Source organism: Hyperolius riggenbachi, chromosome 2, assembly GCF_040937935.1.
Source record: "Hyperolius riggenbachi isolate aHypRig1 chromosome 2, aHypRig1.pri, whole genome shotgun sequence".
Taxonomy (NCBI): Eukaryota; Metazoa; Chordata; class Amphibia; order Anura; family Hyperoliidae; genus Hyperolius; species Hyperolius riggenbachi.
In genome coordinates, this window is record NC_090647.1 from 434931073 (window position 1) to 434956599 (window position 25527).

The window sequence follows — 25527 nt, forward strand, 5'->3', positions numbered from 1 at the left end:
TGTGTTGACATGCGGAACATCATCATTACTGAGACAGATGCCGGGAAAGGAAGTACTTTGAAGCAGCATGGGATCGGCTGAACGAAGGCGACTTATTATTATACCTCCCACCACCTCTGCACCAGCTCCTGCTGCAATAATCCAGCACCCCGGGCGATTGCACGTATCGCACGCCCATAGAAACGGGGCTGATTGCGGTATATGAGCATGTAACCCTGCCCTCCCAGTGATGTTTAGCCTAGGCTATGTTGTCATGAAACGTTCTCCTCCCATTGAACTTTGGGAGAGCAGGTGCTGTTTCTACTTACTACAGATTACAGAACACACAATCAATAAACTTTGCACAGCAGTAAAGATGCTGCCACCTGTGATAAATTAAGAAAAAAAATGCTTTTGCAATGGGGGAATGTTAACTAAATAATTTCTAAAATAATATTGTAAAAAAATAAACATTTTTATTCATTAAGTTATAATTTTGTGTTTTAAAGAGTACCTGTATTCAGGGAAAAAAGTTAAATGTGGACTCCCCTGATCTTCTGATGCTCCTACATACCTGAGCTAGGACCCTCTGCAATATTTGCCAATAATGTTGAATAATGCCCACAGCCTCACTCTTTACAAGCACGGCCAAACTGCTCAGACACAAAATATGGCTAGTGCCTGCACAGCAGCATGGCTTTTTCTCCATGCCTGTGCGGTTACATGTTACTGTGCTTGCGCAAATCAGTTGGCACCTGCACAGTGCTACCATGCACATACACGAAGGGGAGCGTGGCCGTGAAGTTAAAGGGAACCCGAGGTGAGAGGGATATGGAGGGAGACATGTTTGTTTCCTTTTACATAATACACATTGCCTGGCTGTCCCGCTGATCCTCTGCCTCCAATACTTTAAGCCATAGCCCCTGAACAAGCATGCATATAAGATGTCTGTCAAATCTGACAAGATTAGCTGCATGCTTGTTTCAGGTGTGTGATTTAGATCCTACTGACCAGAAAGATCAGCAGCACTGCCAGGCAACTGGTATTGTTTAACTTCAAAACGTCGATGGGCGCTAACGCGGCAGCAGCCCCAGGACTGCCTAACGCCAATTGGCGTGAAGTCCTGGGGCGGGGATTTGCAGGAGATCGTGCTCGCAGATGCATCTCCGCTCCATCATCAGTCTCCCAGCGGCGATCGCAGCTAGGAGACTGTTAGACGGCAAAACTGCCATCTAATAACACTGTACAGCGCTGCGATCTAAGGCAGCGCTGTACTGGGGACAGCCGTGTGGCATGGCTGTCCCCCTGAGACCCACAGGAGCGATCCGCTGTCATAGGCTGAAGCCTATGACAGACGATCGCTGTCATTGGCTGGTGGGGGGAGGGAGGGTTAGGAAAATAATAATAAAAATTACAATAAATATTTACCCCCCAAAAAATAAACCTCCTGGGAGCAATCAGAGCCCACCAACAGAAATCTCTGTTGATGGGCAGAAAAGGGGCAGGTAATCACTTGTGTGCTGAGTTGTGCGACCCTGCAGCGACCCCTTAAAGGGAACCTGAAGTAAAATTATTTAAAATAAACTCATGATGTAAATGAATATTACCGGTACATACTTACCTTGCTGCCAGCTCCTCTCAGAAGCTCACCATTTTCTTCTTACAGTGATCCCTTCCAGTTCTGACAATATTTTGTCAGAAATGAAATATACCAGTTACTGTCAGTTATATATTAGCTGCTGTCAATTACAACTGAATGTGCAAGGTAATGTCCATGTTTCCCTATGGCTCAAGTGGGCAATATTACAGTTTAACAGTGTGCTGCTGCTGACCAGGAAGCTGTTATAGGGTAATGGCCATTTTCTAAATGGAGGACAGAGAATTATAATAATCACAGTGGACAAACGGGATGCAGGAGAGGAGAAAGAGATTGAGGAGTAGACTACACAGGAGGTAAGTATGACGTGTTTACGTTTATTTAGACTTTTAATTTTCCGTTCAGGTTCTCTTTAAAGCTGCAGTGGCCTTTTTTGGGGAAAAACGGACCGGATGTCCGGACCGGACCCGTACGGTTCCTATCCAGATCCGGGTCCGTTTGCATACGTTTTCAATCAGGTATGAATACGGCTGCGATCCGGATCCATTTTTTTAAAGAGATAACACACTATATAAATTCCTGGGGTCTGGGAGGTCAGCAGAAGCTGCACCTGTAGAATCAGGTTCTCCGCTGTGTAGGGCCTCACCTCCACATCCGACATACTGCCAAACAGCTCCAGCACAAAGTCACTGCTGCTCCACTCCAGAAATGCTGTGCCCATGTGTCCCCATTCAAAATGGCCGCCAGAAAAAGCATAGGAAGTGGGGTAGAACGTCTGGTTTTTATAGCCAGTGTGTTCTGTGCTTTCCGTTTCCAATTGGTTTCTATTGCCGGACGGTGCAGTCAGGCTCCGGTCCGGGTGCGTCGGCCGGATGATCCAGACCTTAAAAATAGTGCATGTTGGAAAAGTGTCCAGAGTCCGGATCCGGTCCGACTCCGGTCCGTACGGAACGGACACGTGTGTATGGTCGCATAGACTTTGCATTGCTATGCCGAACGTCCGTTCCGTTTGTACAGTATACGGTCCGGATCCGGCCCGGCGAATCCGGACAGCGAACACTAATGTGAACCGGGCCTTAATTGTGAAAACTAGCCTGGTCACCTGTCTACAGGTTTGCTTTAAGCTGTAACCTATATTGTATTTACTTTCTTATGCAGATGTTCAGGCTAGGTACATGGCCTGCATAGAGCAGGGGCATAATCAGCACAGACTGGAATCCAGTAGAGGATAGTTTATGAAGTGTGTATATGTATAAGATGTGGGAGGGACACCACTATGTGACTACAACATGAAAGTATAGGAGAGGCAGAAGGTCATATGCTTGAACTAGGTACTGCATTTCTGAATATTAATTTATCAGGTTAACAAACACATTATACAAATATTTGACTGTAGGATACCTGGAGGTGTGGAAGAGTCTATAAGATCCATGGATACAATGAAGAGACTTCCATATGCTGTGTAAAATAGAATCAATGACACATAACTTAATGGATAATTTATTTTTCCCCTTTGGGGTTTTTGTAAACAAGGGGAATGATCAAAGTGTAATGCACATCGTTTGAACAGACTAGAATGTCAGCAGGTTAATATACTAAAAGAAGCTTGTAAAACACAGTCAACCTTGAATGAGCTTGAGATCTATCATTAACAGGAACTTTCAAATTCTGGGTTACTGGCTGGAGGGAGTGTAATTTGTCAGTTTTTTTTTTTTTCATCATTTTCTGGAGCTTATGCAAGTTCCTAGAAGCACCAGAAAGCCATGGAAATGTCATAGAGAGAATGTGAAGGCTTCTTTTCAGTTGTTGGCTAGGAAGTGGTGTAAGTTTGGAAACCTCTCACCTAGGTCACTTGGATCATCCCCCCTTAAGGTGACCACTAATGATCCAATCTTTTCAACCAATCTTACCATTTCTATGTAATATAAGGGAAAGCCTATAGTATTCATTCAATATATTCACTCAGTTTACTCTTCTACTACATAGATTGGATGAAAAAGATTGGATCATTAGTGGCCACCCTTAGAAAGCTACACCATCCTTTCCACCCACAGACTGTCTCTTTCACACTAGGAGCTGTTCTGTCCATTTTGAGGGAACGCACCTTGGATGTGGTAAGAAAGGCCTATTGACTTTCATGTTACCGTTCACATTAGGCAAAGCGTTCAGAGCGTTACGTTGTGACGCCTCTGGGAGCTTTTAATCGTATGACGCAAGCAATTTCCTTTTGGGTGAATTAGAACTAGTGCTGCTAATAACCAATGAACCACAGCTTCCCGTTGTCATGCCATTCATCATAACGCATGCACAAAATCTGGTAGCTAATTTGAAAGGGCCCTTACAGCACCCCTGTTTAGGGTCCTTTCACACCGGCGGCTGCATTCCGTTTGGTTTTTGAAAAGGCTTGTGTGTTTCCAAACGTACGTACAGTAAAGTAACAAGTGGAATTGTGGGAATGCATGCATACTGAATGCGTTTCTGAATCTTCTAAAAAGGCAAACGTAGTTCCGCTACATTCTTCCAGCATTTCCATTGAGGCCAACATAGTGAAAATCTCAAAACACGTTTGCAATTGTGTTTTGTGATTTTTGGAATGAAAGAGCCCTCGAACTTACCCAGTGGCACAGAAAAAAGTTATCATACAAATAATCGAGGTTAAACCTCCCCCGTACATGCCCCTAACGGACACTTAGATTCTGAGGCATGGAACCCACTGAAAACCGCAAACGCAAAACGCAACCGCTAGCGTTTTGTCTGAGCGGTTTGCAAGCGGATTCATGCGCGTTTTGGGTCGTGTTTTGCAACATTGTATTTTTTTCCCCAGCGGGTGCCTAGCGTTTTGCGTTTTGCATTTTTATCCTGATTGGTCCTGTGAATTATTTTTCATTTTGTTACAGTGTGCTGAACCGCAAAACGCTAGCAAAACCGCCCAGTTTAGGTTTTGCTGAGCGTTTCCGCTAGCGGTTCAATACTTTACATTGAAGCGCTAACGCTCCCAAAATGCTGCATGTCCTGCGTTTGCGTTTCTGAGAAACGCAAACGCTCCTGTGGAAGTTGCCCCATCCATTAACATTAGCCCAGCGTTTTGGCAAACTGCTAGCGTATCGCAGTGCTGCCAAAACGCTGCCAAAAGCGCTCCTGTGGGTTCCAGCCCTGATTCATGTACTAACCAATTTATTTATTGTATTACTGTTACCTCATCAACAGGCTTTTATTTTGGATGCAGGACCTGCGCTCAGCGACTGGTACACCTGAACCATTTGGGGTTTTTAATAATATCATGGGTTTAACCAGTATTGTAACCATAAGTACATATTTAGCTTTAATATACATTGATGATAGACATTTGTTTAAACATTTTTAATTATTCAGATATTTACTTTTCATAACTATTTGTACTATTCTTGGTTTGCTTATGAGTTTTTGCAACACTGCTGACAGAAAATTGGGAGAGATTAGATTATTGAATTATCTCTAATAACACATTTCCTAGCACGGCTGTAATAAATATTCTAACCACCAATTATAATTAACAATACTATTGTGAATTCTGCCAATTTCATCCTCATGAATGGGCTCTGCAGTAGTCTTCTGTATAATGTGACATCAGGATTGCCACAGCTGCCTCTAGTCAGGCATTCTAATCCCTTTGGAAATTGCTATTAGGGGTCATGCACTATTGTAACAATCCCTTCCTGACTACTAGCACCTCAGATGACTTCTTTGCGCAATTTAACAGCCAACAGTGAGCTAACAATAGGAGTTTTCACCCTCTCTATGTACTGTTAAAATGGTTTTAATAACACCTAAGGTAAGGATTAAAAGTTTCCATGGGAAGAAAACCCTTTATAGACAGCTATCAAAGTAAGACTTGCTCATTGCCATTTAATGTTGCTAAATATGATGTTGATTATGATTATTTTTAATAATTATCATAACGACAATAACAAAAATAAATATTATTATTTCATAAAAATGATGAGCATACAACATCATCATCACAACAAAATTAATGGGAACCTGAGCAGGTGATAAAAAAAAGAATTTACACTTACCTGGGGCTTCCTCCAGCCCACCGTAGGCCGTGAGGTCCTCCTGGCGTCCTCCTGGCTCCTTCACTGATCCCGGTCCTGGCTCCGGTTAAAGGACGACTTTGGAGAGTTCTGCTCATGCACGGTTCAATCTTAGAGAACCGCATATGCGCAGGACTCTCACGCTGGCAGGCGTGATGACACATAGCCGGCCGGCGTAATGGCACAATCCATGGAAGCGGGAAGCAGAACTGACGACTTGAGGCCAAAGTCGTCCTGTAACCGGAGTCGGGTCCAGGGAAGGAGCCAGGAGGATGGGCTGGAGGAAGCCCCAGGTAAGTGTAAATTCTGTTTTTATCAGCTACTCAGGGTCCCTTTAACTTAAGTACAGTGTCAAAGTGGTTTGCAATATTGCAATCAGAGTTTTTGTATTCTTGGTCTCTTTAGGTTTATAAGGTTTAAGGCCCTTTTTAAATTACAGCGTTGCATTGCTCTACCGTTGCATTGCTCTACCCTGCTGCAGAGGCCATTGATCTCTGTAAGACAGGTCAAATTACCTACAGCGAAACGCGATGCGACAGAAGTGGTTCAGGTGACGCAGAGGCTACAGAGCATTGCCAAGTAATGTGAGTCGTACTGCATGGCACACAGTTGCATGAGAATCAATGGTATTGCAACAATCTATAAAAAGAGGGGTGTGGCACACATTCGCATAGTAAAAAAAAAAGATTGACGCACTTCCTGTCTGGAAGTGTGCATATGATATGACTGAGGGGTCAGACATTTCTGACGTCTGACATCAGTGACGTACACGTTGGTGTGGGGGGGCAGGAGCATGCAGATTTCCATGTTGGTGCAATCTGTCGCAGGGACCAACCTGAATGCAATGGTGTGATGTACTGAAGTAGGCTCTTCTGCCACGTGTACGGAACGTGTAGTCGCTTCCTGCCCGCCCACTGAGATAGGTAATTACAGGAAGCATACTCGTAGGGACCCGCGGGCAGCAATCGGGTAACAGCGCGGGAAGAGTATGACGTCTCAGGTAGGGGGGCCCCACACTTAAGTTTGCCCCAGGGCCTTGGGGCCCATTAAACCGACCCTGATTTAGTCATAAAGCTTCAGAGTTTTTTCTTACACAGTACTTCACTATATGTCACTTTTATGAACTTAATTGCACTCCCTGATATACTAATGACCACCAGAGACTACTAACAATCTGGCAGAAGCTCTAATAACAAAGCCAGTTCTTCCACTAACAGACATGTGCTGCTTTATTTCCCAGCAAGAGTCATTCATAATTTTATATCAGCTGGTGACAGCATACGTTTTTTTAGATAACTATTTGTCATGTTGAATGTCTCTTTAACAGTATAAAATAAGATGATATCGAAATGTACCAGTCTGAAGTGGGCCTGAAACACTGTTTGCCACCAATACCAGATTTGTGTGTTGTGTTTTTAACCTTGTTTTTGATGTGTGTCATATACATTTAACTTACCTAACCTTGCTATGACAGTTCTGAAAGTATGCAGTACACTTGTATGGTGTCAGATGGCATACATTTAAAAAAAGGCACCTGAATTCCAATAGTAAAATATAGGTAATATTTACCAATATTTTACTATTGCTAAACCTAACCCAACTCTCATACAGAACCCTCCCCCTACCGATGCCTAATTCTAAGACCCCACCCCCCCCATAACAAAATTAATTATTCTGAATTGTCGCCTAATTTCGTTTCAACAGGCGAATTTTCAATCGAATATTTTGCCCATTATTTTTGCGTTCAATTCGTAGTTCATCGCGTACGTATTTCCGCGTAGTCGTGCTATGCAAAGCTTCGTCCGCTACGCGTAGTTGACGTATGTAATGCGAAGTCAACTACGCATGCGGTAACTGCGTCTATATGCATGTATTAGTGGATTATTGCGGACATTTTTCTGCATAAGGGCATAAGCGTCCACATACAGCGACGTTTCTTGCGGATTATTGCGGACATTTTTCCACATAAGGGCATAAGCGTCCACATACAGCGAAGTTTCTTGCGGATTATTGCGGACATTTTTCCGCATAAGGACATAAGCGTCCGCATACAGCGAAGTTTCTTAAATTTTTGATGCTGGTCGAAAAACGCGAATATTTCTGAAAATTTTCGCGGAAATTCGCCGAATTCGAAAACAGGATTTTCAATGCGAAAATGACTTGGGCGAAAATTCGCAGGCAACACTGCTGGTGGTGCCTAATCCTAATCCCCCCCCTTTGGCGCCTAATACTAAAGCCCCCAAACCTTTCCTCTTCCCTCTGCCACAAAGCAGCAATATGCGGCAAACAAGGTAAATTTTGCCACATACAGGTGCCCGATTAGCGGTAGCGATTTAAAATAATTTATAGATAGAATCCCGGGTGCCTGTGCTTGCAAAAATGCAAATAGTGGCATTGCATAGTGGGCGCACTGCTTTATAATAGGCACATAAGGCGGCGCCTTTTTTCTGAAAGGGCTCCTGCGCCCTTTTTTTCTTGCTTCGGTCAAATGGGCTATGCCGGTATTACATTTATGAATACCAGCCTGTATACAGAACAAGCAGGGGTGGTCTGCCAATGACGCCACCTGAACGTCTTGCATCAGAGAGGGACACCCTGCGCCCCTCCCTCCCCGCGGCCACTGCTCTTTTTACCTTCTAAGTCGGCGACCGCCTCCTCAATGACAGTCCCTGGTCCTGAGATCAGCGATGACCCGTTGCACCACAGTTATGAAGAAACAGGAGAGCATCTCCCGTAGTGGCTAGTGTTGGGCGAACAGTGTTCGCCACTGTTCGGGTTCTGCAGAACATCACCCTGTTCGGGTGATGTTCGAGTTCGGCCGAACACCTGAAGGGGTCACGTGGTTCGGACCCGAACGCGCTCTGATTGGCCGAACTGTCACGTGGTTTGGGTAAATAAATACCCGAACCACGTCATATTTCCGCCATTTGTCTGTGGGTTTAGCCTTGGGTAGGCAGGCAGGGTAGTTCGCGCTCCAGCCACGCTAGCCAGGGTCCCCCCAGTCATTGTGTCGCTGCTGGGAATAGTAGTACACCGCTCGCTCAGCATTCTGTTTACTGCCACTCTGTGTACCTCGCTCAGCCACACTATATAGCATTCTGTTTACTGTTCTGTGTCTGCTGGGAATAGTAGTACACCGCTCGCTCAGCCACACTATATAGCATTCTGTTTACTGCCACTCTGTGTACCTCGCTCAGCCACACTATATAGCATTCTGTTTACTGTTCTGTGTCTGCTGGGAATAGTAGTACACCGCTCGCTCAGCCACACTATATAGCATTCTGTTTACTGTTCTGTGTCTGCTGGGAATAGTAGTACACCGCTCGCTCAGCCACACTATATAGCATTCTGTTTACTGCCACTCTGTGTCTGCTGGGAATAGTAGTACACCGCTCACCCGCCACTGTATAGCATTGTGCTCTGTGTCGCTGCTGGGAATAGTGGTACACCGCTCACCCGCCACTGTATAGCATTGTGCTCTGTGTCGCTGCTGGGAATAGTGGTACACCACTCACCCGCCACTGTATAGCATTGTGCTCTGTGTCGCTGCTGGGAATAGTAGTACACCGCTCAGCCACACTATATAGCATTCTGTTTACTGTTCTGTGTCTGCTGGGAATAGTAGTACACCGCTCGCTCAGCCACACTATATAGCATTCTGTTTACTGCCACTCTGTGTACCTCGGTCAGCCACACTATATAGCATTCTGTTTACTGCCACTCTGTGTCTTCTGGGAATAGTAGTACACCGCTCACCCATCACTGTATAGCATTGTGCTCTGTGTCGCTGCTGGGAATAGTGGTATACCGCTCACCTGCCACTGTATAGCATTGTGCTGTGTGTCGCTGCTGGAAATAGTGGTACACCGCTCAGCCACACTATATAGCATTCTGTTTACTGTTCTGTGTCTGCTGGGAATAGTAGTACACCGCTCGCTCAGCCACACTATATAGCATTCTGTTTACTGCCACTCTGTGTACCTCGCTCAGCCACACTATATAGCATTCTGTTTACTGCCACTCTGTGTCTTCTGGGAATAGTAGTACACCGCTCACCCGCCACTGTATAGCATTGTGCTCTGTGTCACTGCTGGGAATAGTGGTACACCGCTCACCCGCCATTGTATAGCATTGTGCTCTGTGTCGCTGCTGGGAATAGTGGTACACCGCTCACCTGCCACTGTATAGCATTGTGCTGTGTGTCGCTGCTGGGAATAGTGGTACACCGCTCAGCCACACTATATAGCATTCTGTTTACTGTTCTGTGTCTGCTGGGAATAGTAGTACACCGCTCGCTCAGCCACACTATATAGCATTCTGTTTACTGCCACTCTGTGTACCTCGCTCAGCCACACTATATAGCATTCTGTTTACTGCCACTCTGTGTCTTCTGGGAATAGTAGTACACCGCTCACCCGCCATTGTATAGCATTGTGCTCTGTGTCGCTGCTGGGAATAGTGGTACACCGCTCACCCGCCACTGTATAGCATTGTGCTCTGTGTCGCTGCTGGGAATAGTGGTACTGTATAGCATTTCTGTACTGCCACTGTACTGCTGCCAGTCAGCGTGTACTGTAAGGATAAGTGAAATGAGGAAGAAATCCGGTGAAAGAGGGAGGGGCAAGGGAAGAGGTGTTTCCCCTGACGGTTCACGTACAGGCCACAGGGGAGCACCCAAGAAAACCCACTCAATACCGCCCATGTTGTCCAGGACAACAACCCTCACAAATCCAAAAGAACAGGACCAGATAATTACTTGGATGACCTCTCAAGCGTCCAGCAGTGGGTTAAGCAGCACCAGCACATCACGCACGAGGTCCGAGTCCTCAGCCAGTTACAAGGAGCCAGTGGGCACAAAGCTGACACAACCGGCAGCGACACCACGCACACAACTGCCAGATAACCAGTCCGATGAATTACCTCAGGACACAATGGGGTATTCGCAGGAGCTATTCCCAGCCCAACAAACTTCCACCTTTCAAAGGTCAATGGAGGAACAGCCAGAAATGTTGTGCCTGGATTCACAACCGTTAACTGTGGGAAATGCACCGCGCACTGAAATACAAGGCGAGTCCGAAGAGGACTCGGAAACCCAAATCCCAGAGCAATTTGGGCAGGAGGGGTTGCAATTGCAGGAGGCCGGCCGACAAGATCTGGAAGATGACGTTGGAGTGAGCTGCGCAGAGGTTGTTCTGGGAAGCTCTACTCCACGGCGGCGGCCCCCCACAATGACATATGACGAGTTTGAGGAGATGGAAGAGGAGGGTATGGACAATGTGGACAGAGACCCAGATTTTGTTTGTGAACGAGAACATCGCCGTCGTAGCAGCAGCACAGATGAGTCTGTTGAAGAACCCACTGCTGCACGAGTTCACCTTGTGCCACAAGGTAGGCGGCGCGCAATTTCAGGCACCACAAGCGTGGAAGTTCAAGTGAGAGGCAAAAGAGGAGCAAACAGAAATCGCCAGCAAGGCAGGTGCTCCAAAGTCTGGGCTTTCTTTGAAGACTGCACTGAGGATGTTACCATGGCGATTTGCAAAGTGTGCAAGACCCGCCTGAGCAGGGGGAAAAGTATTAACAACCTCTCCACCACCAGCATGAGCCGCCACATGCTATCCAAACATCCCACTCTGTGGGCAAACTCGGCAGGACAGGGTACCAGCAACACTGCCTCCCTTGGGTTCACCAGACTCACCACCAGACCCGCCTCAGCAGCAGCGGTAGCCCAGCCATTGCGTGGTTCACAACATTCACAAACATCAGACGACGCTGACACTGTCACTTTCCGGAGTAGTGCTCTTGAGGTCTCCCAGTCTTCATCAAACATAACAACCAACAGCCCTTCCGTGTGCAGCGCTATGGTTCAGTTGTCTGTGTCGGAGATGTTTGAGCGCAAGAGGAAATTGCCAGCAAATGACCCCCGGGCCGTGGCAGTAACAGCCAGCATAGCCAAGCTTCTGGCCTGCGAAATGCTGCCATATCGAGTGGTGGAGACAAACAGCTTCAAGGGCATGATGTCAGTGGCCATCCCACGTTACGTGGTTCCCAGCCGCTACCACTTTGCGCGCTCTGCAGTGCCTGAGTTGCATGAGCACGTGGTCAGCAAAATAACCCGAAGCTTGAAGAATGCCGTTGCCTGCAAGGTTCACCTCACCACTGACACCTGGACGAGTGCGTTCGGCCAGGGTCGATACATCTCCCTTACCGCGCACTGGGTGAACCTTGTGGAGCCTGGCAGCGATTCCTCACCTGCTACGGCGCGGGTGTTGCCCACGCCGCAAACAGCTGCACCGCCGTCCCTCCCACTGGATAACAACAGCAGCACCTACCTCTCTGACTCCTTCTCCTCCAACGCATCTCAAAGCTGTACCTCATCCGGAAACGCTAACCCAGCAGCAGTAGGATCGTGGAAGCAGTGCAGCACAGCTGTTGGCATGCGTCAGCAAGCGTTGCTGAAGCTGATCTGCCTTGGGGATAAGCAGCACACAGGGGAGGAAATTTGGAAGGGAATAAAGGAACAGACGGATTTGTGGCTGGCACCGCTGGACCTGAAACCGGGCATGGTTGTGTGTGATAATGGGAGTAATCTCATTTGCGCTTTAAAGTTGGCTAAGCTGACACACATCCCTTGCCTGGCGCACGTGATGAACCTAGTAGTTCAGCGGTTCCTGAGGACATACCCAGGCATGGCCGATCTTCTGTTGAAGGTGCGTCGAGTGGCCAAACATTGTAGAAATTCCAGTACTGCTTCGGGGGCACTCGCCAAGATGCAGGAGCGCTTCAATCTCCCACACCATCGCTTGCTGTGTGATGTCCCTACGTGCTGGAATTCTACGCTGCACATGCTAGCCCGCTTTTGTGAGCAGAAGAGTGCAGTGGTCCAGTACATGACGGCGCAGTACCGAGGCGCATCCGGACAGCTGCCAAGCTTCTGTGGATCCGATTGGGCCAACATGTTGGACCTCTGCCAAGTCCTCCAAAATTTTGAGCAATCCACGTTGCTTGTGAGCAGTGACAACTCTTCAGTCAGCATTACCATACCACTGCTGTGTTTACTGAAGAGGTCAATGTTGAAAATCAAGGAAACAGCTGTCATGATGCAACTGGGGGAATCTGAAGGAGAAAACGATCAGCGTGATGGTACCAACATCAGGCCATCCGCCTCAGGGAACGCTGGCCCCAGCAGCTGTGACGAAGAAGAGGAGGAGGAACAGCTGGAGTTGGAGCAGGAATTTCATGCCACCACTGACGAGGGCCAGAGCGGTGCACGTTGGACTTCCACAATTCAGCGCGAATGGTCAGCAGAAGCAGACCAGGAGGAAGGTGACGACTATGATGCATCACAACAACTATCACAACGCTCACAAGAGGATGATGAGGATTCTGGTAGGACTTTGGCACACATGGCTCAATTCATGCTAGACTGCATTGAACGTGACCCACGCATTGTGCGCATTTTGGACAACACCAATTACTGGGTTTATACCCTTCTGGATCCACGGTACAAACACAATGTTCCAAAACTCCTTGAAGAAAGAGTCAGACAGGTCAAAATGGAAGAATACCAGCAGGCCCTTGTGGAGACTTTAGAGAGGAGATTGACATCCTCCCCCTCCTCTAGCCAGTTGTACGCCGACAGACTGACTTCCGCAAACTGAGGACGACCAGGAGGGCAGCAAACAACGCAAGCCGCAACTAGTGCCCAAAAGGGAATGGTATCGGCAGTGTCCTTGGAGTGGGAAAATTTTCTGACACCCATGCAGCAGCAGCCCACTGAACAGCAAGCGTGCAGATCCACCTCCAACACCGATCGCCTGGAGAAGATGGTCAAGGACTACATGTCAGATGACGTAGCTGTGTCGAACAATCCATCTGCACCCTTCAACTATTGGGTATCGAAGCTAGACACCTGGCACGAACTGGCAATGTACGCAATAGAGGTGCTGGCTTGCCCGGCAGCCAGCGTTATGTCGGAACGCTGTTTCAGTGCTGCCGGAGGCATCGTCACAGATCGGCGTATCCGCCTCTCCACAGAAAATGCAGACCGTCTGACTCAAATTAAAATGAATCAATCCTGGATTGGAAATGACTACGCAACACTCCAGGACCCCAACCAAGTAACATGACCAATGAACATCTGGGATGGTGTAGCGTTTCCGGTCCCTGTTTATTGAACCTCTCATCTGTATTACATTTATGACTACATGGCGGCAAAAAGCATTGCTGCTATATCCGCACGCTTTTTGTCCTCATGCAAGGCCTGGGTTGTTGTGTCTCACAAAGCGTGGCCTTCTCCTCCTGCGCCTCCTCCTGTTCCATCACGTCTGCTGCTGCTGGGTTAGCGTTGCCGCGTGGTCCCTGTTTATTGAACCACTTATCTTTATTACATTTATGACTGCATGGCGGTACAAAGCATGCTATCCGCACGCTTCTTGTCCTCATGCAAGGCCTGGGTTGTTGTGTCTCATAAAGCGTGGCCTTCTCCTCCTGCGCCTCCTCCTGTTCCATCACGTCTGCTGCTGCTGGGTTAGCGTTGCCGCGTGGTCCCTGTTTATTGAACCACTTATCTTTATTACATTTATGACTGCATGGCGGTACAAAGCATGCTATCCGCACGCTTCTTGTCCTCATGCAAGGCCTGGGTTGTTGTGTCTCACAAAGCGTGGCTTTCTCCTCCTGCGCCTCCTCCTGTTCCATCACGTCTGCTGCTGCTGGGTTAGCGTTGCCGCGTGGTCCCTGTTTATTGAACCACTTATCTTTATTACATTTATGACTGCATGGCGGTACAAAGCATGCTATCCGCACGCTTCTTGTCCTCATGCAAGGCCTGGGTTGTTGTGTCTCACAAAGCGTGGCCTTCTCCTCCTGCGCCTCCTCCTGTTCCATCACGTCTGCTGCTGCTGGGTTAGCGTTGCCGCGTGCTCCCTGTTTATTGAACCACTTATCTTTATTACATTTATGACTGCATGGCGGTACAAAGCATGCTATCCGCGCGCTTCTTGTCCTCATGCAAGGCCTGGGTTGTTGTGTCTCACAAAGCGTGGCCTTCTCCTCTTGTGCCTCCTCCTGTTCCATCACGTCTGCTGGTGCTGGTGCTGGGTTAGCGTTACCGGTCCCTTTTCCTGGAACCTCTTCTCTGTATTACATTTATGACTGCATGGCGAAATAAAGCATGTTACCTGTGCAAAGAAACATGACATTTTCCACATTTAAAAGACACTTTTTCCTTTGAAACTTTACAATCAATTTTCTCAAAAACTATAAGCTCTTTTTCAAATATTTTTTTTCCTCTTGTACCCACTCCCAAGGTGCACATACCCTGCTAATTTGGGGTATGTAGCATGTAAGGAAGCTTTACAAAGCATGAAAGTTCGGGTCCCCATTGACTTCCATTATGTTCGGAGTTCGGCGCGATGTTCGGCGAACGTTCGCGAACCCGAACATCTAGGTGTTCGCCCAACACTAGTAGTGGCGCATATACAGCAAGTACTTACTTCCTGCATATGGGCTGTTACCAGGGGACCCACTCTCTTGTTTATTCATCACTGTATCACAGCCGGTCACTGCTGATCTCAGGATTGGTAGAGAAGGGGACCGGGAACTGTTGTAGAGAAGGACTAACCAATACTATGGGATACTATACTTGCTACCTGTAACGATCGGTGTCAGCACGCAGAGAGAATCCGATTATTGGTGATCTGCAGAATCACCAAGAATGCAGATATACACCTGATTATCGATGATCTGCAGAAATCAGCGATAATACAGATGTATTACTAACCTCTGGACACCAGAATAGTGAGAGTGTTTGGTGTAACAGTAACAACTCTGAGGGGGGACCACCAGAGGAGCTGGCGGCCTAAGACTAGAGTTGGGCCGAACCTCCGATTTTAGGTTCGCGAACTTCCGCGGAAGGTTCGGTTCGCGTTAAAGTTCGCGAACCGCAATAGACTTCAATGGGGATGCGAACTTTGAAAAAAAAAATAATTATGCTGGCCACAAAAGTGATGGAAAAGATGTTTCAAGGGGTCTAACACCTGGAGGGGGGCATGGCGGAGTGGGATACACGCCAAAAGTCCCCGGGAAAAATCTGGATTTGACGAAAAGCAGCGTTTTAAGGGCAGAAATCACATTGAATGCTAAATGACAGGCCTAAAGTGCTTTAAAACATCTTGCATGTGTATACATCAATCAGGTAGTGTAATTAAGGTACTGCTTCACACTGACACACCAAACTCCACTGAACAGAACAGGTATGCAGTGGCGGGTTCACTAAACAGGTATACAGTGGCGGGTCCACTGAACAGAACAGGTATGCAGTGGCGGGTTCACTGAACAGGTATGCAGTGGTGGGTTCACAGAACAGGTATGCAATGGTGGGTTCACAGAACAGGTATGCAGTGGCAGCAGGATCACTGAACAGGTATGCAGTGGTGGGTGGGTTCACAGAACAGGTATGCAGTGGTGGGTTCACAGAACAGGTATGCAGTGGCAGGATCACTGAACAGGTAGGCAGTGGTGGTGGGTGGGTTCACAGAACAAGTATGCAGTGGCAGGATCACTGAACAGGTATGCAGTGGTGGGTGGGTTCACAGAACAGGTATGCAGTGGCAGCAGGATCACTGAACAGGTATGCAGTGGTGGGTGGGTTCACAGAACAGGTATGCAGTGGTGGGTTCACAGAACAGGTATGCAGTGGCAGGATCACTGAACAGGTATGCAGTGGTGGTGGGTGGGTTCACAGAACAAGTATGCAGTGGCAGGATCACTGAACAGGTATGCAGTGGTGGGTGGGTTCACAGAACAGGTATGCAGTGGCAGCAGGATCACTGAACAGGTATGCAGTGGTGGGTGGGTTCACAGAACAGGTATGCAGTGGTGGGTTCACAGAACAGGTATGCAGTGGCAGGATCACTGAACAGGTATGCAGTGGTGGTGGGTGGGTTCACAGAACAAGTATGCAGTGGCAGGATCACTGAACAGGTATGCAGTGGTGGGTGGGTTCACAGAACAGGTATGCAGTGGCAGCAGGATCACTGAACAGGTATGCAGTGGTGGGTGGGTTCACAGAACAGGTATGCAGTGGCAGGATCACTGAACAGGTATGCAGTGGTGGTGGGTGGGTTCACAGAACAGGTATGCAGTGGCAGGATCACTGAACAGGTATGCAGTGGCAGGATCACAGTACAGGTATGCAGTGGGCTGAGGGCTCACTGAACAGAACAGGTATGCAGCCAGGAAGAAGTTAAGCCTAACTAATCTTTCCCTATATGAGAGACTGCAGCAGCTCGCCCTACTCTCACTAATGCAGGCACACGAGTGGCCGTAATGGCCGCCGCTGCCTGCCTTATATAAGGGGGGTGGGGCTCCAGGGGCTAGTGTAGCCTAATTGGCTACACTGGGCCTGCTGACTGTGATGTAGAGGGTCAAAGTTGACCCTCAGGTGCATTATGGGGCGAACCGAACTTCTTCCGCAAAACGTTCGCGTGCGGTACCCGCACGCGAACCACCTAAGTTCGCGCGAACCACGTTCGCCGGCGAACCGTTCGGCCCAACTCTACCTAAGACTCCTGGGGAATTCACCCCTGACTGTGGGTGATATTCCTGTAGCCTGTGGACCCCTGGGCGAGGGACCGAGGCTGGATTGCAGGAATAGCAATATCCTAGTCTTGGGTGTGAGGTCCGTAGTCACAACACCCTGGAACTAGTCTGGAGCATAACATGAATGATAATACAATTCCCTAGTCTTGGGTGTGAGGTCCGTGATCATTAACACCCTGGAACTAGTCTGGAATATAACACAAAGACAATACAGTTCCCTAGTCACCCTGGAACTATGCTAGAGAATACACAGAAAATACACAGTATTCCTAGTCTGGGGTGTGAGGGCCTTGATCTCAACACCCTGGAACTGGTCTAACAAATAATAAACAACAACAGTACAATAAAAAAGAGAGAAATCGAAAGCCCAATATGGTGTAGTATGTCAGAGATACGAAGGGAAATGAATAGGTGAGATGGTTATACTCACAAACATGGGTTACCGCTCAGGCAACCACTGTATAGGCAGGTGAGGAGATTAGACCTGTCCTCACTCAGGATTAAGAAGTCGCTCTCTGTAGATCAGAAAAAATGGGGTAGGGTCACCCCTCCACCTGGGGTGGACTCAAGTATACTGGTAGGTGATCAGAGGCGCCAGCAGAATAAAATTAATATAAAATTGTTAAGAATTGCCAGGAGGGAAAGTGGTGGACTTCCCCTCAATAATTAGACACCAAGGTCTGTCATCGAATCAAACGAATACATTTATTCAATAGTACCCCAAAATCTGCAACGCGTTTCGTGGGAGCAGACCCACTTCTTCAGGCAATAAAACGGGGACAACAAACACAGCAATCAATGTGCAGTGAATTTAGCACCTCTGTGAGGTGCTAAATTCACTGCACATTGATTGCTGTGTTTGTTGTCCCCGTTTTATTGCCTGAAGAAGTGGGTCTGCTCCCACGAAACGCGTTGCAGATTTTGGGGTACTATTGAATAAATGTATTCGTTTGATTCGATGACAGACCTTGGTGTCTAATTATTGAGGGGAAGTCCACCACTTTCCCTCCTGGCAATTCTTAACAATTTTATATTAATTTTATTCTGCTGGCGCCTCTGATCACCTACCAGTAAACAACAGTACAAGGTAATCTGGCTCAGTGTGAATTCCCAGGTCCACCTGGTTCAAACACACTGTAATGATCTGACTATGGTCTGAATGCTTCCACAAAAGTGTTTGCAATGGCAGACAACCAGTGAATGACCAGCACCCAGTATATAGAGCACAGCGCTCCCCAGCGCCTCCCCTAAGTGCTGGACCAATGGGAACTGGTACAAGCGTCAGCTGACCGGCCAGGTCAGCTGATTCCCTTCTGGCTGTCATAAAAGTTCTGCCTCTCAGCGCGCGCGCGCGTCCTTCTGAACTTGTGTGGACTATCAGTCCCAGCCACACCAGACATATGTTGTGTACCACCCGCCGCGGTGGACGCGGAACCAGCCGCACCGCTATCAGGGCATGCGCCGGTTTCTTCGCGTTCGGCCATACTAACAGATGTAGGCCTACGCGTGCAAACCGCCGCGTTGAACACGGAATCAGCCGCCTTGCTTTCAGCACACGTGGCGGCTTTTCCGTGTTTTCTCACACTACCTATATTGGGGAAAACTATACCTGGCTGACCTATACTGGGGGCACCTATACATGGCTAACCTATCCTGGGACAAATATGCCTGGCTACTTATACTGGGACACCTATACCTGGCTAAAATATACTGGGGGAAACCTATACCTGGCTATACTGGGGGCACCTATACTTGGCAACCTATATCGGGGGTACCTATAACTGACTTCCTATACTGGGGGCACCTATACTAGGCTACATATACTGGGGGCTCCTATACTTGGCTACCTATACTGGGGCATCTATACTTGGCTTTCTAATCTGGGGGCACCTATACTTGGCTACCTACACTGGGGACACCTATGCCTAGCTGCCTATACTGGGGACACCTATACTTGGCTACCTACTTACCTATACTGAGGGTGTTTTATTATGGTCGCCACGCAGCTATAATGTGCAGTGCAAATTGACGGGTGCAGTGCGATCATTACAAATCCAGGGGGGACATCCTCTCACTTATCCCTGCAATCTCCAGATGTGTTTTACAGCCTTTTTTCAGCATTTTACTATTTTGCACATCTTTTTACTAATTATCATGCACATTTTTGCACTTTGTATGCTATAATTTCAATTTACATTAACTTGTATTGCATGCAGTGAACATACTGTACATGTTTATTATTATTTTGCAGGAAATTCAGATACAAAAATGTATACTTAAAAATTTATATTTAACGCATGTCAAATGCAATACCAGCAGACACAAATTCGCAAAAATGGTATTCGCAATGAATTTGGAGATGTGTGAAAGGCTGTTAAGTCATCAAACCCTGTAAATAATAGAAGCAGGAATGCAAGTAAAAAAAAATTGCTTTGGTGCCTAACCAGAAAATAAGGGATACTAGATCCATTCAATTCAATTAGATTTGGCTAACATGATAAAATTTTCTACTGCTACTACTAGATAGATTCATTCATAAACGCATCTAAAAAAATGTAAAAGATCAGGGGCCAGCCTCCTGCATACAGCCTCGTTCATCACACCTACATCTAGTGCCTTTAAAGTCCTAGTTTAATTATCTCCACTTGCGTTTTCAATGTGTTCTTAGGTACAGACTAACCAGCAAGCTCATGGTGACCCAGAACTCATTGGAGTGTGTAAGGGGCTACAATGGTCCTAAAAGCCCCCTTACTAAAATGCTACGGAAAACAAAAGTTTGCTTTCTTAAAATGTGTTCTTAGGGACTGATTTGCAGCATCCACTGAGCATCCAAGTCATGCACTTCTATGTTGATAAATAAGGCTGTGACTTTCAGCTGTTGGGCGTATACATTCTTTTACCATTAACTCACTATCAATACTCCTACAGTACGGAGAAATCAACTGCACTTTTTACGTTTCAAAAGCAAATATGGTATACCATAGCCCTGCTGCTTAACAAGTGACCGCCCGCCCACATCACAGAGGGCCCATGCCGCCTGACGCAAATGCGTCACTTGGCGTCATTGGCAAACCGCCCCTGACCGCTGGTAAACTGCAAAATACATTCTCAGACTGCTGAGGTATATGGTAGTAAACATCCTCATGTAGTAAGCTTTGTTGCTAACCGTACAAAATTGACTCTGTCACTAGAAGCTGTCACAGACTGTATAGGCCAATATGCAATTATTTTTTTCTCCCTACTTTTCTCTGGGGTGATATTTTCTAAATTGTCAATGAAAGCCCCTCCACCAGCAAGCAAGAAAATACTCAAAATAATTTTGATAGTACTTTTTCACATACTTTTTGGTACTTTTTCATTTGCAAAGTGCTGAAAAGTTATTTTAGATAGAAGATGAAAAAGAATCCCCTGGAGGAAAAGTTAACTGCATATGGGCTACAGAGTCTAAGTAGCCACCAGTCTCCATTGAAGCGTTCTGCAAGTGTTCATGGATCCCTCACCTAGTAAGTAACATACTGCTTTGTTAAAAGTGAATCCCACATAACAGTGACCCCTGGAATTACCCAAATAATGACGGGAGAACAGGTGACCATGTGGAGAGATAGAATGCAGAGGTGAAAAGTGAGACACATACCTATATGTCTGAAACACGTCTTCCATGTACCAAGAATGTATGTGTTATAACCTCCATTTATTAAGAAAGGCATTAAATCCCTGTATAACTTTTTATTTTGCTTATACGGTCTGTATACACTGTATACCTACAGTATATTGCTTGGACTGTTGATATTCTTTAAATCCAATCAGTGGCGTACCTACCATAAGGCTACAGGTGCTCATGGCACCGGGTATTAGCCATGGCTAGGGGTGCCGCAGTGGTGCTCAGTCACTGTCTTCTTCCACCTAAGACCCTTTTTCATGGTTTAGACAACATTCTGGAAAATAGCAGCATGCAGTGCATGGGACTATAATACTTCTTGCACTAGATGTAGCACCCCTTCACCTTCCTGTCGCATAAGCAATGTGTCTCCTCTCTCTCTCTACACACAGCCTGCAGTGAGTGAATGTGCAGAGCAGTGGGGTGAGTAGAGAGAATGATTGCTGTGCTGCAGCTGGGACATCAGCAAGGAGAGGTGGCAAGAGGTGTTTAGTGCTTCAGAGGTTGCCTGTCATTAGTAGCCATGTGCACTAGCTGCTGTAATACCAGAGTGCCTTAGACTATTGATTATTTATCCTGATCAGAGTAATTAATCAATAATGCAGGGCAGTCTGCGGTTGCAGAAGACTGTGATACAGGTGCTGACAGCCGAGAGCTGACTTCTGTAGTGAGCAGAGAGGCAAGCTCCAGGCAATTTAGATTAGCATGATTTCAGGTAATCTTATCTCTTTTCCCAGCTCCCCCTCCCACCCTGTTGTCTTCCCCATGACCCTTTACCTTTTTTTGGATTTTAGCAGCTTCTTCTAACAGCATGTCCCTGCCAAACAGCACTAGTGATGTCTGCAGTCCTGATGAAAGTCCATCCTGCCATTTCTCCTTTCCCACCAGGTTCTCTGTCTTGTGCCTCTTCATCTTTAACCCCCCCCCCCTCCTCCTCCTATGCATCCCCCTCTTTTGTATTTCCCTCATTTCTGACCATCCTCAGAGGATCTCACAATCTAATCCTACCATAGTCATAGTCTAATGTCCTACCATATTATTATTGTGTATTTATATAGCACTGACATCTTCTGCAGCACTGTATAGAGTACAGAGTTTCATAACGCTTAGCTCCATCCACATCCTGACAACTTATTTTCCCCCTCAAATCCTCCAAAATTTGCAGCTACTCGCTCGGAGCCCCAACCCTTGCATAAAAAAATGTAGTTTGGTGGGGGGGTTCTGTAAATAATCAGCACCGGGTGTCAAATTCCCTAGGTACGCCACTGAATCCAATAAAAAGGATATTTGAAGAAGGAAAAAAAACAGGAATAGAATTGGAGGGTCACGAACATAACAGGGAAGAGGAGCCTAGATAAGATAACATATGTTAAAATCCTTAAAATTAGTGAACCTGAACCAAATAAAATTTAAAATTGAACACATACTTACCTCAGGGCCGGCACTACCATAGAGTCTTTGGCAGAGCAGCATCTCACCTGTGCTAGAGGGCAGGTGAAACACTACACTGCCAAAGACTCTGCAGGGCCCCAGGGAGCACAGTTAAGTTGGGAGGTGATTGAGAAGGGGGGTCAGGGGCCCAGGAGGGAAATTTGTTGCAAAAAAGGGCCCCTAATGCCGCTTTTTGGTCGGGGGTGTCTATTGGGGGGGGGGGGGGGTTCCTTAGATTTATTCTGCCCCAGGGCCCCACTGTTACAAGAACCGGCCCTGATGTATCTTGCCATCAGTTCCTCTCAGAAGCTCACCATTTTCTTTTTACAATGACTCCTTCCATTTCTGACAAGATTTTGTCAGACTATCAGTTATATACAGTATCAGTTGCTGTCAGTTATAACTAATAGGACAACTGATAAGCAGGCTAATGTTTCCCTGTAGCTCAAGTGGGTGATATTACAGTTTAAAGGACCACTATCGCGAATAAAGTAAGCAGTTAAGTGCTGACATAACCGACAGGTTTTAGACCAGTCCATCTCATCATGGGGGATTCTCAAGCTTTTCTTTAATTTCAATTTGTAATGGTGCCTATAAATGGTACACTTTTTTTAATCCAATCTTACCATTTCTATGTAGTATAAGGGTCAATTAAGTGAATATCCTGAAAGGATAATTTAGGCAGTTCCCTTATAGTACATAGAAATGGTAAGATTGGATGAAAAAAATGGTACCATGTATAGTGATAAGCAACGGATGAATTCCGAACAGGTTTCATTCAGAATTCATTCAGGTAATTAGCACACCTGAGCGGTTGGGGCGCGGGAGGGTTAAACTTACCCAGGAGCCTTCTGCTTTAATCCGTCCCACGGCGCGTTCCACGCTCTGTTTCAATTCACGGTCGCATAACTACTGCACTTCCTCCTTCAACCCAAAAGGTGTAATAATTACCTGGATGAATTCCAAATAAAACCTATTCAGAATCCGTCCATTGCTCAGCACTAACCATGTATGAAAATTGCGCAAAAGGTGGTAGCGCACCCAGGCTATGCGTATACATAGGTTAGGATTTAGTTAGTGTTAGGTCCCCCCCCCCATAGGGGGATGACTTCTCCGCAGTGGGAGGGACGAATACTTAAAGAGAAACTCCAACCTAGAATTAAACTTTAACCCAATCAGTAGCTGATACCCCCTTTTACATGAGAAATATAATGATTTTCACAAACAGACCATCAGGGGGCGCTGTATGACTGATTTTGTGCTGAAACCCCTCCCACAAGAAGCTCTGAGTACCGCGGTACTCTGGGCAAACTGCCACAATGTAACAATAATCACAGACAGGAATTAGCTGTTTACAGCTGTCTCTAACAGCCAAAACAGCTAGGAGCAGCTACATAACCTGCCCACAGTAAAAATGTCACCATGTAATAAATGCCAGAATGTAAATCGGGGAGAGGAAAGATTTTACAATGAGCAAACACTGACTAAATCATTTATACATAATTATGGTAAAAAATGAAGCACTTTTTTTACTACATTATTTTCACTGGAGTTCCTCTTTAACAAGTTGCATGCAAGCTGTTACAGGAAAGGAACATCCTTCAGTGGTAGACAGGTCATGTGTATTCTAGGTGTGTATTTTATCCCACAAGTGGGGCTTGCACTCTCTTGCAGGTAGGCACTTATCTGTTTTTAAGTAGCGCTGTTCATTTCTTTGCTATGTACTAACCATGTATGGGCACCACACATAAGTCTAACTTTATTTTAGTTGAGTAGACTAACTTTAACTTTAATTTTAGTTGCTAAGTCTGACTGCCAAAATAGTGTGCAAGTGAGTAGGGAGGCTGGCTGGTATCTTACTGTTTTGGCAGTTAAACTACCTTCTGAAAACAAAGAAAACCCTGAGAATCCCCATGATGAGATGGAATAGTCTAAAACCTGTCCGCTCTGTCAGCTTTTAACTGCTTACTTTTTTCGCGATAGTGGTCCTTTAACAGTGTGCTGACCAGGAAGTTGTTATTGTGAGGTAGTGATCATTTTCAAAATGGAGGACGGAGAATTCCTTTGCTTACAGTGGACAAACAGGATGAAGGAGAGGAGAAAGAGATTGATAAGTAAACTACACAGGAGACAAGTATGACATGTGGATGTTTATTTTGTCTTTTCATTTTCGGTCCAGGTTTGTTTTAAAGAGAAACTGTACTCTAAATTTCTTACAATAAAAAGCATACCATTCTATTCATTATGTTCTCTTGGGCCCCTCTATGCTGTTTCTGCCACTCCCTGCTGCAATCCTGGCTTGTAATTGCCAGTTTTAGGCAGTGTTTACAAACAAAAGACATGGCTGCTAACCAGCTTGTGATAGGCTGAGAGAAGCTCAGTCTGTGACTCACACAAAGCCTGCGGGGGGCCTGGAGAGGGTGTGTATAGCTTATATCCTATCACAAGCAGAGCAGCACATTCCAGCCTGAGTGCCTGAGCCCAACAAAGCCGTCAGAGGAAAGAAGATTAGATTATAAAACAGAGATAATACAGCCACTGTGCAACTAGGAAAGGCTGCAGTAAGATGGACCACATTAGAACAGGTATAAGAATTTATAGGATAGAAGAAATAAGGCTGAAAATTGTATTACAAAGTCTCTTTAAAGCCACATCTACACGCGTAGATGCGGCCGCGATGCTCCTTATCAATCGAGCCGCTGATGCGGCTCGATTGATAAGATCCGACAGGACGGATCTTGCTTCCCGCCGATTGACTGCTCGCTCCCCGCTAGCGGACAATGGCAGGGAATCGAGCGGAAGATAAGCGGCGCGGCGCGGGGACGAGCGGGAATCGAGCGGGTATTGATGCCGGTGCACGCGCGGCGAGCGGGGACGCGGCGGGCACGCGGAAGAGGCGATCCGGCGGCTAATCGAGCCGCCGGATCGCTGCAATGTCCCATCGTGTAGATGGGGCTTAAGGTTTGAATAAGAGGTGGCTTATCTTAGAGATGACACAAAATAGTCTATGTCAATTCTGACGTAAGTCACCTCTTATTTCAATTTTAAGAATTTTCACTTTTTTTTTTTAACTATTATTATTCTATGTTCTCCTCTTTCTCCCATTGTATTCAACAATTAGTTAATTATAGTATTTCCAGTCCAGTGTTCTAAATGTAGCCACACATCTGAAGATTATGGGCAGATGC

At 46.5% G+C, this 25527-nt stretch overlaps 1 protein-coding gene across 1 annotated transcript in view; it reads right to left on the reverse strand.

Annotated features, from left to right (window-relative positions):
- IL1RAPL1 (interleukin 1 receptor accessory protein like 1) overlaps positions 1–25527 on the reverse strand; it is a 1893014-nt gene that overhangs the window by 1825073 nt on the left and 42414 nt on the right. The window contains exon 2 of the mRNA XM_068265642.1: positions 2978–3034. The gene's annotated coding sequence lies outside the window, so the exon portion shown is untranslated. The remainder of the gene's footprint in view (positions 1–2977; positions 3035–25527) is intronic.